General features: G+C 37.6%; 1 protein-coding gene across 3 annotated transcripts in view; it reads left to right on the top strand.

Annotated features, from left to right (window-relative positions):
• Nucleotides 1-17,500, top strand: part of LOC135202978 (uncharacterized) — a 509,003-nt gene that overhangs the window by 407,419 nt on the left and 84,084 nt on the right. The window contains exon 1 of one of the 3 annotated variants that reach the window (XM_064232511.1): nt 586-610. The exons of the other annotated variants lie outside the window; for them this stretch is intronic. The gene's annotated coding sequence lies outside the window, so the exon portion shown is untranslated. Of the gene's footprint in view, nt 1-585; nt 611-17,500 lie in introns of those variants that run through there. 3 annotated transcript variants of the gene reach the window in all.

The following is a 17,500-nucleotide window of genomic DNA, read 5'->3' as shown; positions in this document are numbered from 1 at the left end:
AGCTCTCTCTCTCTCTCTCTCTCTCTCTCTCTTAGAGGCGCGCAAGAAAATTGTGTTCTTTCACATCGAAGTTGTTATTATTCTTGTAATTGTTATTGTCTTTGTCTCTTTGATAATTATAGATTTGAATTACATAAAAACGCTACATATATTTCATATTACTACTGCTACTACTAGTAATCACAAAACTATATAGCCTTTATTAGCTGACTTGAAATATTCATCTTGTTTAGCTATAGACCAAATGAAGAATTAAATCTTAAAAAAATAAATAAAAAACTCCATGTCGAAGAATGGGCTAGATTGTTTCTTTGACAACAAAACGTCTGACTTCCATCAACCACCAAGTTTCATGTAAATCCGTTCTTCCATTCTCGAGTTTTTTTTTTTTTTTTTTTTTTGTTTTTTTTTTTTTTTTTTTTTTTTTTTTTTTTTTTTTTTTTTTTTTTTTTTTGACAACCCTCGGGAAGACTCGCAAACATAGGTTATTCATTTGTAAGTTTCCGTCAGTATTTTCAAAGTTGACTTGAATCCTTATATCCTATTTTCTTTCCCTTTCAGGTAGGCGTGGATGCAGAGATATGATGTCTCAATTCGTTGATTCTGAGTTGTGAGTACCATATTGCTCCTAGTCTCTCTCTCTCTCTCTCTCTCATCTCTCTCTCGTCTCTCTCTCTCTCTCTCTCTATATATATATATATATATATATATATATATATATATATATATATATATATATATATATATTAGTAATATATAAACTATATTCGTCCAAAAGGCGCATGGTAGCACTTGACATATATTTCAGATTGATGTCCATTTAAATGTATATATATATATATATATATATATATATATATATATATATATATAAATATATATATATATATCATATATTTAATATACATACACATACACACACACACACATATATATATATATGTATATATATATATATATATATATATATATATATATATATATATGTATATATATATATATATATTTATATATATATATATATTATAATAACTTGAGCACATGTAGGTGTATGTGTTTGTATATTAAATATATGTGTTTATTTATATTTTTTAATGCGCATGGATTTGATCTTTTATATATATATACCTATATATAAATGTATGTATGTAAGTATGCATATATGGAAAGAGTTTATAGTGTATTTTAGACATACAATTTTTAGTTATCTGTATTGGATTTCAGATACAAATATGATTTCTTAATTCTGTTTATATTTCCATTGGGCAAAATTTCAAACATTAAATATATTTGTTCCTGTTATTTTAGATAAACAGTCACATTTTTCTCCAAACACGGAAAGAATAAATTAGTAATAGAAACTAATAATTTCTTCTTCATCGTCTTCTTCGTCATCGTCTTATTAATTATTATATTATTTTTTTTTTGTTTAAAGATGATGGCAGCATCAGTGGAATTGATTTTATATATGGTCTTTTCAATTCTTCTTATTATTCTCTTCTCATCAGGGCTGATATTTGCTATAGCTGGCCGATGTTCATATCTTGGTTAAAGAAATGTTTTTCCTTTTCTAAAAATACTAATTTATTTATATGATAACAAAAGTGGTTAACAAATCTTTAACCAAGATATGAACATCGGCCAGCTATTAGCAAATATCAGCCCTGATGAAAAGAGAATAATAAGAATTGAAAAGACCATATATAAAATCAGTTCCACTGATGCTGCCATCATCTTTAACAAAACATGTTTGAGAGAGGGTCTCCTACCTTCATTATTATTATTATTATTATTATTATTATTATTATTATTATTATTTTCCCGCCCCTTTGAATAACGTATAATTGGGTCCCAGGCTGGGATAAAAGGCCGCGTTCAAAGGTAGTTAAAAAAAGAAAGAAAAAGTCTGGTAGGAATGGCTCTCATACCAATTTGTTGTATGAAAAAGAAAAAACTGATGATGTTCTAATAATATTTATAATACTAATTATAATAATCTAATGATCTTCAGAAATAATTTAATTTGCCGTTTTACATTTTATGTTGAATCTACTATTTCTCTTGTGCTGGAATTTTATATATATATATATATATATATATCTATATATATATATATATATATATATATATATATATATATTCTTACCAACTAATGAGTGAAGGGAAATTATATTCGTCCATAAAATTATCTTACCAGCAAAAGGTATCTTACTAAAAACAAAAAAATTATTTTACAAAACAAATTATCTTGCCAAGAAAGCTCATCGGTACCAAAAAAATTATCATAGCAAAAAAAATGATTTTACTAACAAAATGATGTGAAGGGAAAGTATGTTCGTCCAAAAAATTGTAAAAGAATAATTTTTTTTTTTTTTTCATAAAAAAAAAAAAAAAAAAAAAAAATAGAAATGGAAATATATATTCCTCACAAATCAGATCGGAAAATTCCTACTCCAAAAAAATAAGTGTTATGGGAATCCTAGGATAAGGACCATTGAAAATAGGGATCTCCCGTAATGATTGACATCGGATTCTTCCTTTAAACAGCTACAAACAGACGACCATTCCCCTTCCCCTCTTCTCCCCCCTCATTCCCCCTTCATCCCATCCCGCACCCCCACCCCCCAGAACCCCCATATTTTTATTTTCGACGCACGGATGGGCTAGGCAGAAAGCCTATATGGAAAAAAAAGGTCACATCAAATTGATTGAGACGTATTATAAAGAAAACCTCGTTTCCATGGCAACCCTATTCATTCTCTCTCTCTCTCTCTCTCTCTCTCTCTCTCTCTCTCTCTCTCTCGTGTTAATTGTGGTGCATCGTCGAGGTAACACCATCCAATAAAATTTCCTTAAGTCCGTCGTTTTCATCAGAGTTATTATTGCAAATACCGTTGTTTATGGCATTGTTGTTATCATTATTAGAGGCGTGACGGGTACGTGATATATATATATATATATATATATATATATACACACATATCTATATATGTATGTTATAAATATAGTTTTATATATACATACATATATAAACTAATATATATATATATATAATATATATATATATATATATATATATATATATATAATATATAATATACACGTGTATTGTATGTATGTATGTATAAGTGCATCTGCGTGTTGCGTACAAGTAGCATTCTGTTACACTTCTAGATGACCAAAGCACTTATCAGAAAGTACAATTACAGCATGTTACCTGCAAGAGGTCTATTTTGATGTCAACAGGTGACGCTGTAATGTTGTGAAGTGGATTGTTCTTGGGGAATATTACTGATATTAAAAGAACTCTCTCTCTCTCTCTCTCTCTCTCTCTCTCTCTCTCTCTCTCTCTCTCTCTCTCTCTCTCTCTCTCTCTCTCTCCAGGTTTTTATTCTTTCTTTACCCATTTCTCAGATGAGTGTTACCTAAGTGAATTCACGTCATTTGCTGTATTTTGTTTCCTGATTCCACCTCCTCTTACTCTTTCTTTTATGTATTGCCTTATTGTATTCGGTTCCCGTGTGCTAATTACTGTATTATATGTCTTTCTACATTACATTTTTCATGTTCTGAATTTTTGAATGAGTAATTTTTTATTGTTGTGGGGTATTAGTTATAAATTTCACATTACATTTTTCATGTACGGAATTTTTGAATGTGTTAATCATAAGTTTTTCATTGTTTTGGGATATTAATTATAAATTTCACGAAAATGAATAATCTTACGGTTTTGAGATTTTCCAGGTTCCGAGAGAGAGAGAGAGAGAGAGAGAGAGAGAGAGAGAGAGAGAGAGAGAGAGACCTTACATCTTGTTCGGGTAGCCCCAGGTCCCTCAGAGTGAGGGAGAGAGATTATCTTACGGTATTTGAGATTATCCAGGTTCCGAGAGAGAGAGAGAGAGAGAGAGAGAGAGAGAGAGAGAAAGTTTCCGGAAGAGAGAGAGAGAGAGAGAGAGAGAGAGAGAGAGAGAGAGAATACCTTACAGTGTTTTAGATTGTCCAGGTTCCGAGAGAGAGAGAGAGAGAGAGAGAGAGAGAGAGAGAGAGAGTATCTTACGGTTTTTAAATTTTCCAGTTTCCGGGAGAGAGAGAGAGAGAATACCTTACAGTTTTTGAGATTTTCCAGGTTCAGAGAGAGAGAGAGAGAGAGAGAGAGAGAGAGAGAGAGAGAGAGAGAGAGAGGGTATCTTACGGTTTTTGAGATTTTCCAGGTTCCTTGAGAGAGAGAGAGAGAGAGAGAGATCCAATAACTCTGTCATAAAACTAGACGAGAGTAACAGCGAAAATTAGTGTTGAGATGTAACGCAGACACACACACACACACAAAGAGAGAGAGAGAGAGAGAGAGAGAGAGAGAGAGAGAGAGAGAGAGGATGGCCTATTTCCCATTCCGTCCCAAAATTCGTACCAAGTCCCCTGGGTGTAAACTGACCGAGAACGAGTCCACGTTTTCATTGTGAACCTCTTCGCCCTCGAAGCGGCGGAGGTTGGTGGGCTGGGGTGGGGTGGGGGTGGGGGGGGGGGGGGGAATAGAGAAAGAGGCGGCGGTGAGTATTCTAAAAAACTTTCATTATTGTTATACAAATTTGAGGAAATATTCGAAACCCAAATAAAGATTAAAATTGTGGAATGGGTAGAAGGCTTGGGAATTTATGGATGACGAGAATTTTTTCTTAGCTAATCTTAGATGTATTAGAATGTCACCTTTATAGAGTGTTTGGTAAATTCCACCCATTGGCTTTCACTGTTCTCCCAAGTCACTGAGATTAATACTGTCTCTCATTCACTGCGGGCATTGTTAAGGTCCTGTTCAGAGTCCCTTCGGCCCTTACCTGTAACCCCTTACATTCCTTTTACTGTGTCTCCTTTCATTTTCTCATTCTTCCATCTGACTTTTTACCCTCTCTTAACAATTGATTCAGGGTGCAACTGAGAGGCCTCCTGTTAGCCTCTCGAACTTTCTACTCTCAATTTCCATCTCAACGCCGAATGACCTCATAGATCAGAGCGCTTGGCCTTTGTCCTAAATTCTATACGCTGGTTCTATACTGATGGTGATATATACTATCTCCTTCCCCCATCCACAAACGTTGTTATTCTCACCGTCCCCCATCCAGTGATGGTGATAACATCTCCTCTCTCTCTCTCTCTCTCTCTCTCTCTCTTCCAATCCCACCTCGTCCTTCCGGGTATCTGCCCCTGACGAGAACGCGAGCAAAAAACAAAAGAATAAATAAAAAAAAAAAAAATATACAGATAAAAATGACGGGTGACGAAGACGCTGGTGTTGTTTCTTATATCCTTGCTTGTTTGGGGGGGGGGGGGGGGGTGATGAGGGTGATGTTAATGTTGTGTTGATGCAAGATGTTGAAACGGGACCTTCGACCCTCCGAAAATAATTGATGCTCTGTGATCTTCAGAGAGTAACTTGGCCAATTATAGACATACAAAATAAAAAATAAAAAAAGTTGCGCCTCCAAATTGGGAGGAGGTGACCGGAAGTTTTGAGCTGGAGTTCCTGCTGGAAGTTGAGGTGTAGAGGAAGATGAAAAAGGTGGGTTTATTTATTAGTATTATATTATATTATTTTATTATTATTATTATTATTATTATTATTGATGTTGTTTATTTTGTTGATTTTGTGGACTTCGGTATTTATTATTATTATTATTATTATTATTATTATTATTATTGTTTTTATTATTATTATTATTATTATTATTATTATTATTATTACTTATTATTATTATTATTATTATTTTGTTCTAAAGGGTCCACAATAACACAAAGTGTTAAGAGTCCGTGTATAATTTTTAAGACTTACAAATTTGTCAAGTCTTAAAAATTATACACGGACTCTTAACACTGTATTATTGTGGACCCTTTAGAACATTATATATATTCTTGCGATAGAGTTTTTCCCTATTATTATTATTTTTTTGTTTTTTGTTTGCTCTATCACAGTCCTCCAATTCGACTGGGTTGTATTTATAGTGTGGGGTTCCGGGTTGCATCCTGTCTCCTTAGGAGTCCATCCACTTATCTTACTATGTGCGCCGTTTTTCTAGGATCACACTCTTCTGCATGAGTCCTGGAGCTACTTCAGCCTCTAGTTTTTTTCTAGATTCCTTTTCAGGAATCTTGTGATCGTGCCTAGTGCTCCTATGATTATGGGTACAATTTCCACTGGCATATCCCATATCCTTCTTATTTCTATTTTCAGATCTTGATACTTATCCATTTTTTCCCTTTCTTTCTCTGCAACTCTGGTGTCCCATGGTATTGCGACATCAATGAGTGATACTTTCTTCTTGATTTTGTTTCTTGCACAGGCTCCAGTGGAGGGCTTTTGCCACTGAATCATGCCTCCTTTTGTACTGGTTCTGTGCAAGTGCCGGACATTCGCTTGCTATGCGGTTTATGTTTCATTTTCGTATTGCACTTCCACATATGGGAGAGATGTTATTTCGTCTATCGTTCTTTGAACATATCTGGTTCTTAGGGCCTGATCTTGTGCCGCTGTTATCATTCCTTCAGTTTCCTTCTTTAGCTCTCCCCTCTGTAGCCATTGCCACGTGTCATCGTTGGCTAATTCTTTAGTCTGTCTCATGTATTGTCCGTGCATTGGTTTGTTGTGCCAGTCCTCTGTTCTGTTTGTCATTCTCCTGTCTGTATATTTGTGGGTCTTCGTTTACTTTTATTAGCCCTTCTCCCACCCGCACTCTTTAGCCACTAGTCTTCACTGGTTTTCAGATATTGCCCCAGTGCCCTCTCCCCCTTCTCCGGATGTTGACGCAGTCCTCTATACTTCGTAGTCCTCTCCCTCCTTCCTTTCGTGATATGTATAGTCTGTCCGTATTTGCTCTTGGGGTGTGTAGTTTGTGTATTGTCATATGTTTCCTGGTTTTCTGATCTATGCTGCGGAGTTCTGCCTTAGTCCATTCCACTATTCCTGCGCTGTATCTGATTACTGGCACTGCCCATGTGTTTATGGCTTTTATCATATTTCCTCCATTGAGTTTTGACTTGAGTATCGCCTTGAGTCTCTGCATATATTCTTTCCTGATCGTGTCCTTCATCTCTTGGTGTTTTATACCCCCTCCTTCCATTATTCCCATGTATTTGTATCCAGTCTCATCTATGTGTTTGATGTTGCTCCCATCTGGTAGCTTTATCCCTTCAGTTCTTGTTACTTTGCCCTTTGTATGTTGACTAAGGCGCATTTTTCTATTCCAAACTCCATCCTGATGTCCCCAGATACAATCCTTACAGTCTGGATTAGGGTATCTATTTTCTTGATGCTCTTACCATACAGCTTGATGTCGTCCATGAACATCAGATGGTTAATTCTGTCGCCTCTTTTCTTGAGTTGGTACCCGGCATCCATCTTCTGTAGTCCTTTTGTCATGGGAATCATGGCTACTACTAAGAGTAGTGGGGACAGTGAGTCTCCCTGGAAGATCCCTCTCCTGATGTTAACCTCTGCTAGTCTTATTCCAGAGTTTGTAAGTATTGTATTCCAGTTGCGCATTGTATTTTTGAGGAAGCTGATGGTGTTTTCCACTGCCCCATATATTTTCAGTCATTCTATTAGCCATGTGTGTGGTATCATGTCGGAGACTTTCTTATAGTCTATCCATGCCATGCTTAGGTTGGTTTTCCTTCTCCTACTGTTCTTCATTACCATTTTATCTATCAGGATCTGGTCTGTTGTGCCCCTATACTTCCTTCTGCAGCCTTTCTGTTGGTGGGGGATGGTGTTTGTCTCCTCTAGGTAGTTGTATAGCCTTTCACAGATGATACCTGTTAGTAACTTCCACATTATTGGTAGGCAGGTAATAGGCCTGTAGTTACTGGGTATATTTCCCTTACTCATGTCTTTTTGTACTAAGGAGTCGTTCCTTCCTGTGGTCATCCATTTGGGTGCCTGGTGATTTGAGATACAATGCTGGAGTTGTCCTGTTATTCGTGGATGTAGGGCCTTGAAGTTTTTGAGCCAGTATCCATGTGTAAGAATTACATTATAATATAAACCAGTGACCTGGGGTCATGGCATTAGGAGGGTTTTACGTGACCAAAGCAGACCTAGATTATGCTATGCGCTGTCTGCAGTATAGCCTGATCTAGCTCAAAGCTTTGTCAACATTTTTATGTTATGATACTTTGCACAAACAATTCCATGGGAAAGCGGTGACCTGTTAACCTACGCCGGAAACTTGTAACTTCCGAGCCGGCAGAACTACGTATGTGTTTTTATATGAATTGCTGAGATAGCTAATGTTCCGCTATCGACGCGATGCTTGTTTAGAAATGGCAGTTCCACGCCAACTATCAAACATATCGGTCGTTCCGACCGAGCTGCATCTCCTAGTATGGAGTTACAGAATAAAATTGTTAACTTGTTCAAAACTAGCCTGTTTGAATCATCTCCTCTAGACAAGAAAGAACCTCTCTAGTAAGATATCCAAGGGAGATGAGAGGAAACCAACAACATTACTTACGGATAACAGCCGTAAGGGAAGAACAAAAAAGTCTATCGCCAAGCGATAAGACATTAGAAGTGGTGGCAGCGAATAAACGAAGAACATAATTAACAAGACCCATATCAGCCGACCGAAGGTCTACAAGAACTAATTCTTCACCTTCAACATCAAAACTAAACAGAGGAAACGGGATCTTCAATCAACGCAACAGTTTATGAAGACGCAACTATGTCCTTCATCGAGAGGAATACAAGCATTTAACACTGACGTTTGAGCAACTGTTGTCACTTATATCTTCGAGAATCTACACCGGACGAGAGCAGCATTTGAACATCAACGGAAAGAAGAAAACAAACACAGGGAAACATCACCCGTTCACGAGCAAGACGCAGAGTGGACAGCTATACGCAGTAGTGCAAGGACGGAGGCTGTGACGTCATCAATCTTGGCCTTCCCAGAGCATCGTACACCGAGAGAAGACCGTGACGTCATCACGACTTCCGACGCGAGACGTCATCCCATGTCAACAATCCTTCGCAATATAATCTGGAGCTAAGTACCATTTTTATCTATTCAGGTCTTTTCCTCAGTGAAGTGTTGTTCATCAAGAGTCGATCGTCCAGTATTCTGGGGGTGAGTTGTTCGCCATATTAATCTTCCTTCATTACAGAACTTATCTTCAAACTACGAGGTTCTCGCCGCAGATTAAAATTTTTTCCTTTCTAGTTGTCATTAACCATTTCTTGCAGGAATTCTCCGTATAATATTTTATCATATTATCTGTATTTTTGTATCTTTTGGGGGATTTTCCTATATTATAACACACTATACAGTACATTGCTTATGCGTTTACGTAGTGGTCGAGTGTACTCTTATAGATATTTTGATAGGATTGCAAGGAATAGAAGTGATAAGAAAAAAGTGAAAGCCCGAAATGGCAACCACACCGGCTGGCAACCCCAACGTGTGACTCTCGTTAGCGCGAGGTCAGCGATAGTCCCTTTTCAAGGTCGGGTCAATGGGTTCCTGCCTCAAAATGTTGAGGCATGGATCTCATCTGTAGACGCTCATAAATGCAAAAAGCATCACAGACCCAGCAGTACAATTACAGAAGGCCAAGAGCTTCGTAGACTTTGCGAAAGGCGACGCAAGTGCGTATCTAAGGGGGGTTTCTTTCCAAGAAGCGCTTACATGGGACGAGTTCAAAAATAGGTTACGTGCCGTGTATGGGGGTGAAGAGGCTTTAGATGTAGTATTGGCATTGAGAAATATCCTTAACCAAGCCTCCATGGGGGGGGGGGGGGGGACTCAGCTCAAGGTGTCGAGCGCGGCGCTAATTGCCGACCGCTAAATGAATATCAGGATAGTTTAGGTAACTCCGGGTGGGTTGCGGGTGCTAAAATCAAAGTGAAAGATTTTATCCGTTTGATCTACCTTACGTCTATCACTGTAATGTTTGCCTGAGCGTTTAGTACGGTGTTTTGATAAAAAATTGCAGCCCGACAGTACGGAATTAGATGTGTATAAACAAATCAAAAACACATGTCTAAATGTACCGACCTAGATCCTTCGCTCATTCAAGTTTTTGCAAAAAATGAGAACAAGCCACAACAAGTAAATGTGGTACATAATAATAATCAAGTTGCAGGGATGGTTTGTTATAACAAATGTAAACGACGACAGGTCAACATGATTGTTTCAGAACTGTCGTTACGCGTTTTTGTTCAATACACAATAGTTCAACTCATTCATATAACCGTTGCTACTACGGGAAGACATCAACAGCCAAACGCTACAAACACGCAACCAGTTGCTAGTGCAAATAAAAAGAAGGGTCCTCAAGTACTATAAGAAGAAACAACCAAACGGAAATTCTGCACAACAGCAGAAACAAACAAATCGTGCTTCAGGTACCTCTGTTCCTGGGCCGTCTAGCAGAAACTCGCAAGGGCAAGCGAATTTTCAGGGTGTGATAAACAAAACAAATACCACGTAGTTCACTCGGGGGAAGGGGGGAGAGGGCGATGTTGGGTCATCAATATCAACATCTTTTGTATCCAAATAATCAGTTTAATCATTTATCAGATCATTGTGAGACAATTGATTTTCCTATGAAACACACGCCGAATCAAAAAAAAAATCTGTGCAGGTTCCCGTAGATTTGCAACAAATTCATGCAATTATTAGTCAAAACGAGTTGCGACCAACCTTACATGCAGTAAATTTGGACCATAAGTCATTCACTTTGTTCTTTGATTCTGGTAGTCCACGTAATATAATGGATTTAAGGACTCATCATTTACTCTTTTCAAATTTCCCTATAGAAAAGTCCGGAATAAGGCTCTCAGGCATTGGGAATAATGAATTAAATGTTGTGGGCGTAACTCATGTACAGTACAAGGTCGGTAAGCGCACGTTTGCTGATACCTTTGTCGTTGTACAAAACATTAATATGTATCCCGCAGTAATTATCGGATACCCGTCTATGGGCACTCAAAATATTATCTTAGCACCTGCAAAACGCGGCGTGTATATCAAAGGGAAATTTCTATAGGTCTCTAACACCCTAAAATCTGTTTTAGATAATAAAGAGACAGACAGAGTTGTCACTTACATTACGGAACCAATCACCTGTCTCATGAACCAAGAAATAATACAGGCAACCCAACAGAACTCTCGCTCACCCGTAATATCAGCTTGCACGCAAACTCTCAAGCCTAACGTAACTTCAAATATATTAGTGCGTGTAAAAAGAACCTTGCCAGGATCTGAAACATTAATCCTTTCCGAAACTCTGAAAACACACGGATTATCCGTCACACAAGCCGTTTATACAGTCGGCCTCACAACAACAATGTAATATCGAAGTCTGTAATCATTTGAATACCACTTTAGTAATCCACAAAAATCAACATATCTTGGATGCCGAAGTTTATAAACATCGCATTCTTACCGTAGCTGAGATAAATCACGCTCAATCAGTCGCGGATGAAACCCTTTTGCAATCTATAAAGAACAAAATCAATAAAGATATTCAAGAAGAAGAAATTCAGCAGAAATTTGAATCTGTTAACTAAAATATCATGATGTTTTTTCCACTACGGATGGAACCTTAGGAAAAACGGATGTCATCGAGCATCAAATCAGCTCAAGGACAAACAGAAAGTAATCTATGTACCTTCGTACCGACTTCCTATGAAATTTCAGAATGAGATAACAGAGGAAGTAGGTAAAATGTTAAAGGAAGGAGTCATTAGGAAATCAAACAGCCCTTATAATTTTCCGTAATAGTTAGTACCGAAAAAAGATCGAACTTGGCGGATATGCGTAGATTTTCGTCGTTTAAATGAAGAAACAATCCCTGACAGATTCCCAGTACCATGTACCGATGATATCCTATCTTTACTAGGCCAGAATAAATATTTCACAAGCCTAGACTTACTAAAAGGATTTCATCAGATTCCGATGGAACAAGAAAGTATCCCATACACTGCCTTCAGCACAGCCAGGGGACATTATGAATTTTTTGCGTATGCCTTTTGGTTTACGTTGTGCTCCTATCACTTTACTCGTATGATAAAACGTCGTGTTTGGAGACTTGTTGGGAGATATCCTACATGCCTACATGGATGACTTAGTAATCTTTTCCAACACATTAGAGAACATTTACGTAAATTGGAGTTAGTGTTACAAAGGTTAAGGCAGCATAATTAAGGGTAAAGTAAGTAAGTAAGTGAATTTTTTAAAACAGAATTAGTCTATCTAGGTTCACGGTTTCTAGTGAAGGTCTTAAAGTCGTCCACGATAAGGTGTCGGCTATCCGTAACTTTCCGATACCTATTAACGTCAAGGGAATACAGCAATTTTTAGGGTGCAGCGGATACTATCGCCGCTTTATCCGCAATTACTCAATCATAGCCGCTCCCCTAACCGATCTTATAAAAAAAGGGCGTAGATTTCGTATGGTCTGAAATTCATCAACAGGCGTTCGATAAATTGAAAGATGAACTGTGTAGTTCTCCTATCTTGAAATTTCCTGACTTCAATAAGGAATTTTTCATAGCAACAGACGCCTCAAGACCTAGGAGTAGGTAGTGGGGTATTGCTTTCAACAATATGATAGACAGTTTTTCCCTATAGCTTTTTATTCACGTAAACCGAGACTTCCGAAAGTAAATATGCAGTAATAGACAAGGAAGGGCTCGCTATTGTTAATTCACTCGTGCACTTTAAATTCATAATCTACGGTTATCCCTCGTCAGATTCTCACTGATCATAAAGCCCCTAACCGACTTCTTTAAAGGCTTTAGTCACAGCCCCAAGCGAACTCGGTGGCACATGATCATTCAGGACTTTGGCGCGAGGATCGGGTATTTAACCTGGGAAAGCAAATATCATTGCTGATGCATTATCACGCAAACCCCTCTTCATCTTGTACCGAGCCATTAGCTGAATTAATAGATATCTCAACCTCCATGCCCGTTGTTAAAACTATATCCGAACAGGAAGATCTGGGCTGGAGTGCTGAACTATTACAGACGGAACAAAGAAAAGATCCGCAAATAGAAAAAATCATCATTGCGTTAAACGGAAATCCGAAGGAAAAAGTAATACCTAAAGTATAAGCAGCAGAATTATATCCTACAGGAAAATATCCTGTGTAGATCCGTGCGAGGAAAAACCCGCAACACACCGCAGTTGAATAACAACCAGGTGGTGGTGCCTATCTCACTCATACCCACTGTCTAAAGTGGTTGCATGAAAATCCACTGCACGGACACCCGGGTTATACCTTGATGTCACAGAAAGCCAAATCCTTATTTTATTGGCATACGATGCTTAGAGATATAAAAAAGCACATAGCAAATTGTCGCACTTGTCAAGAATACAAAGGGCACACGAAGACACCTGTCAGCCTAGGGGCTTACCCCGTGCCAAATCAACCCTTTGAAAGAGTACATTTAGATTTATTAACAGGATTTTACGAGTCAGACAGAGGAAATAAGCACCTCCTAGTAATTATAGACGCTTTGACTCGATATACAGAACTTATAGCGCTTAAAACAAAAAAAAAACCGCGGTCGAGTGCGCTAGGAAGTTTACGAGTGCTACATTTGTAAACATGGAATTCCACACATCATTATCTCAGACTCGGGCGGGGAGTTCAATAATCATTTCCTTAACTCCTTGTGCGAATTCCTTAGTATAAAGAAAATCAATACCATGATCTATCACCCAGAGTCTAATGGCTAGTGGAAAGGGCAAATCGTAAGGTTTTAAACATTTTAAGGGTCACCCTAGGGGGGCAGATCCCAACTGGGACATTGCCATACCTGCGGTACTAAGCACACTTAATCACTCGTACCACGTGTCTATTAAAATGACACCGCACGAGGCACTGTACGGTATCCCGGCCCGAACGCCTTTCCACATCTTAAAGCCTACAACTAATTTATCAAATCCTCTAAAAGATGTTATGGATGCAAGCATAAGTCGATATAATATAATTCGTAAGAATTTAGAAGAAGCACAGATCCTAATGAAAAAAAAAATCATGATAAAATAGCTAAGCCAACTAGAAACATATGCCGTGGGCGATCAGGTATACATACAAGTATACGTACGTAAAGGTTTGAAACTATAAACTGACACCTAAGTTTGAAGGCCCGTTTAACATTTTAGAAAATTTAACGGCCAATAGAGTTAGGGTTCAAAATGTATCCAAACCCACTGATGTGAGAATAGTCCCATTGGCACATATCAGAATCTAAAGAAAGGTAGATGGAGTGTGGGAAAAAAATGGTTGTATTTATGAAACTTGATAATAAACATATATATATATATATCTATTAATCATATGTATGTAAACCTATTCTTTTACGCGAGTTATTACATCTGTTTACTCATTGCAGGTTTTTGCAAAATGAATCTGTTATTGTTAGGAGTGATATTGTGTATTCAGACATCTTTGTTGTATGGAAAGAGCGCTAGGACTAAAGACAGAATTTAATCATGGCTCGATTATCGAGAGAATCGATGATGTATTCATCGTGTCAAGAATATTATTATCGAAGTAGATATGCATGCTATTTTCTTACCTGAAGATGACGTCCTTAACTTAAAGAATGACCTGATGAGGTTTGGTATTTCCCTTAAGGAAATGCATGAACGTAATTTTCATGCTAACTCAGAGATTTCACTAGCTCAAACAACAAGCGTCGCAGAAATGTTGTCTTATGACATACAAAATAAAACCGCCGAGGCAGAAGAACTCGCTCGTGACCTGCTGATGTGGTCTGTGCGGCACAATACTCTTGAACGCCGCAACCCGCTTATTCTAGCTGGACTAAACATCTTAGGATCAGTTGCGAATCTAGGCTTAGGAATCTCAAATCGCCTCAAGATAAATAATCAAAATAAAAGAATTGAGTTTTTGCAACACAAAACGGAACTGGCCTTATCAGAACTTCGCAGCCAGTTATCTTCGATCAATCAAATAATGAATATCGTTAATGAACATTCAAATAAATACGATCAGGTCATGGAAGTTCAACATTTGCTGGCTACTTTAGCTTACTATAAGTTCGAAAATAGATCATATCCGTGTGAAAATATCACATTTTGATTGAAAAGTCAAAAGATTACGTAAGAAGCAATTACGTTAGCAACAAAGGGTGTGTTATCTCCTCACCTCATGCCTATTAAAGATCTGACGTTAACTTTGGAAAACGGACGGAGAAGCTAGGTATATTCCTTTATTGGATGCCCATAAAGTAGAATTCTATTATAGCCTAATATCAGTCAGCGTTTGAAAATTATAGAATTATGATCACAATTCCTTTTGATTCTTCCGATGCTTGGCAATCATACAAAATAGCACCGTTTCCTACTTTTATGACGAATAACTCAAATCCAGTAATATCCAATTTAACGGGGCATGTACTGATTTCTTCTGATAAGAAATCATTTACAGTCATTAAAGGCTTAGATAAACTCACTCACTGTTCAGAAGCCATGAATAATAAAATTTGTACAGCTGGACTCTTTTTGAATTCTATCCTATATCAACGGATTCATGTGAGTTAGACATAGTGCTAAACGGCTCTCTCTCTCATACAAGCGAGTTGTCTGGGGAAACTTTATCCTTTTACGGTAATAAATTCAATTACAGGATGAATAATGGTTCCTGGATCCGTTATGATAAGGCCTCGGATTCGACGTCGTGTGTCCGGACACATCCACCGCCCATGCCCCTATCTTCGTAGCAGCCGATGGTTGTAGGGGACATCTACAAATTATACCGTCAGAGGGGTCAACACGATAATACGTGAGAAGGCGTATTTCGCGAACTACACGTGGGCTACAAACAATCATCCCATCACTACTCCTCCCATACAAGCGCGAGTAGCTCATCGTCTGACGCAACTGGCTGAGATGGCCCACGCGTCATCGACTTATGCAGGTGGAGAACATCTTCGCTACTACATTCTGCTAGCCGTGTTCAGTGTGACGGCCATATTGGTTATCGCCGTCAACATCTTTGCTTGGCGTAGGCTGAGGCGTAAACAGAAGGATCTCCAAGGGAACGTAATGGCCGTCTGGATGACGTACCCACCCGTTAAACTCAAGTCGTTTGCGTTTAGGGCCGCCTGAACCTGGCCACTTCAGTTCGTGCCTAGGGAATTGTCTGGAATTGTGTTGTGTGTGAAAGCGGTCCGTATGCTGGCAACAATGTAGGACAAGAAAGACTCACGCCTTTGCATTTGAACAGTTAAAGTATCTCCAGGGCGCCTAATAAATCATTATAGCCCAATATTACATTAATATATTCCTAAAGGTATTTTTCGGGCACCTAATAAATATCAGCCCTATATATTGAATTTCTGCAGAATTACATTGTTATACTATTATACAATTATATTTATCTATTATAAAGAGTGACAAGTACTCTTTAACAATTATCCATGATCATGCTATAATCATTATTTAGTACCATTATTCTTAATCAGGTTACATGTTATCATATTAATCATGTATACATGTTTTGATTTTACCATTTTATTATTTTTGGGTTTTTGGGTACATAATCATTATTATTACCAACATGGATCTATATTTTCCATGCACTTTTTTATCTTTGTTTATGAAGATGTCAACAAGGGTATGTAACAGAACCTTTTTATGCATTTAATCACTTAGTATGTTTACGAGCACGCTCCTATGAACAATGTTTAAAGTAATTTTTTTTTTTTTGTTATTCAAGGCTTTGAATAGGTAGCAGACCGAGCCTAATGTAAGAATTACATTATATATAAACCAGTGACCTGGGGTCATGGCATTAGGAGGGTTTTACGTGACCAAAGCAGACCTAGATTGGACGCGATGCTTTAGAATGGCAGTTCCACGCCAACTATCAAACATATCGGTCGTCCGACCGAGCTGCATCTCCTAGTATGGAGTTACAGAATAAAGTTGTTAACTTGTTCAACTAGCCTGTTTGAATCATCTCCTCTAGACAAGAAAGAACCTCTCTAGTAAGATATCCAAGGGAGATGAGAGGAACCAAACATTACTTACGGATAAACAGCCGTAAGGGAAGAACAAAAAAAAGTCTATCGCCAAGCGATAAGACATTAGACATGGACTTCATCGTGGGACCTGGAGCTTTCCAGTTTGACATTTTCTTTAGTTGGTGTCTGACTGTGTCTGTCGTGATCTCTGTGAATCTTTGTATTATTATTATTATTATTATTATTATTATCATTATTATTATTATTATTATTATTACCACGACTGAAGACATGAACCGAGCCAGTAATCTAGCTAAGGTTAATACATAGTATTGGTAGACGAAAGGAAACTAGCATATATGTTCATTTATGGATTTACTTGTTGTGTAAGTAAATTGAAGCGGAAAAGATGAGAATTTGATGTTGAATATTTTTCATTTTCGTAAATTTCTCTAATTGATTATATGTTTTTTTTCTCTCTGTCTTTTATAAAACGAGAAAGTTAAA

Source organism: Macrobrachium nipponense, chromosome 33 (genome assembly GCF_015104395.2).
Source record: "Macrobrachium nipponense isolate FS-2020 chromosome 33, ASM1510439v2, whole genome shotgun sequence".
Lineage (NCBI taxonomy): Eukaryota > Metazoa > Arthropoda > Malacostraca > Decapoda > Palaemonidae > Macrobrachium > Macrobrachium nipponense.
This window is presented reverse-complemented; position numbering and strand designations above follow the sequence as displayed.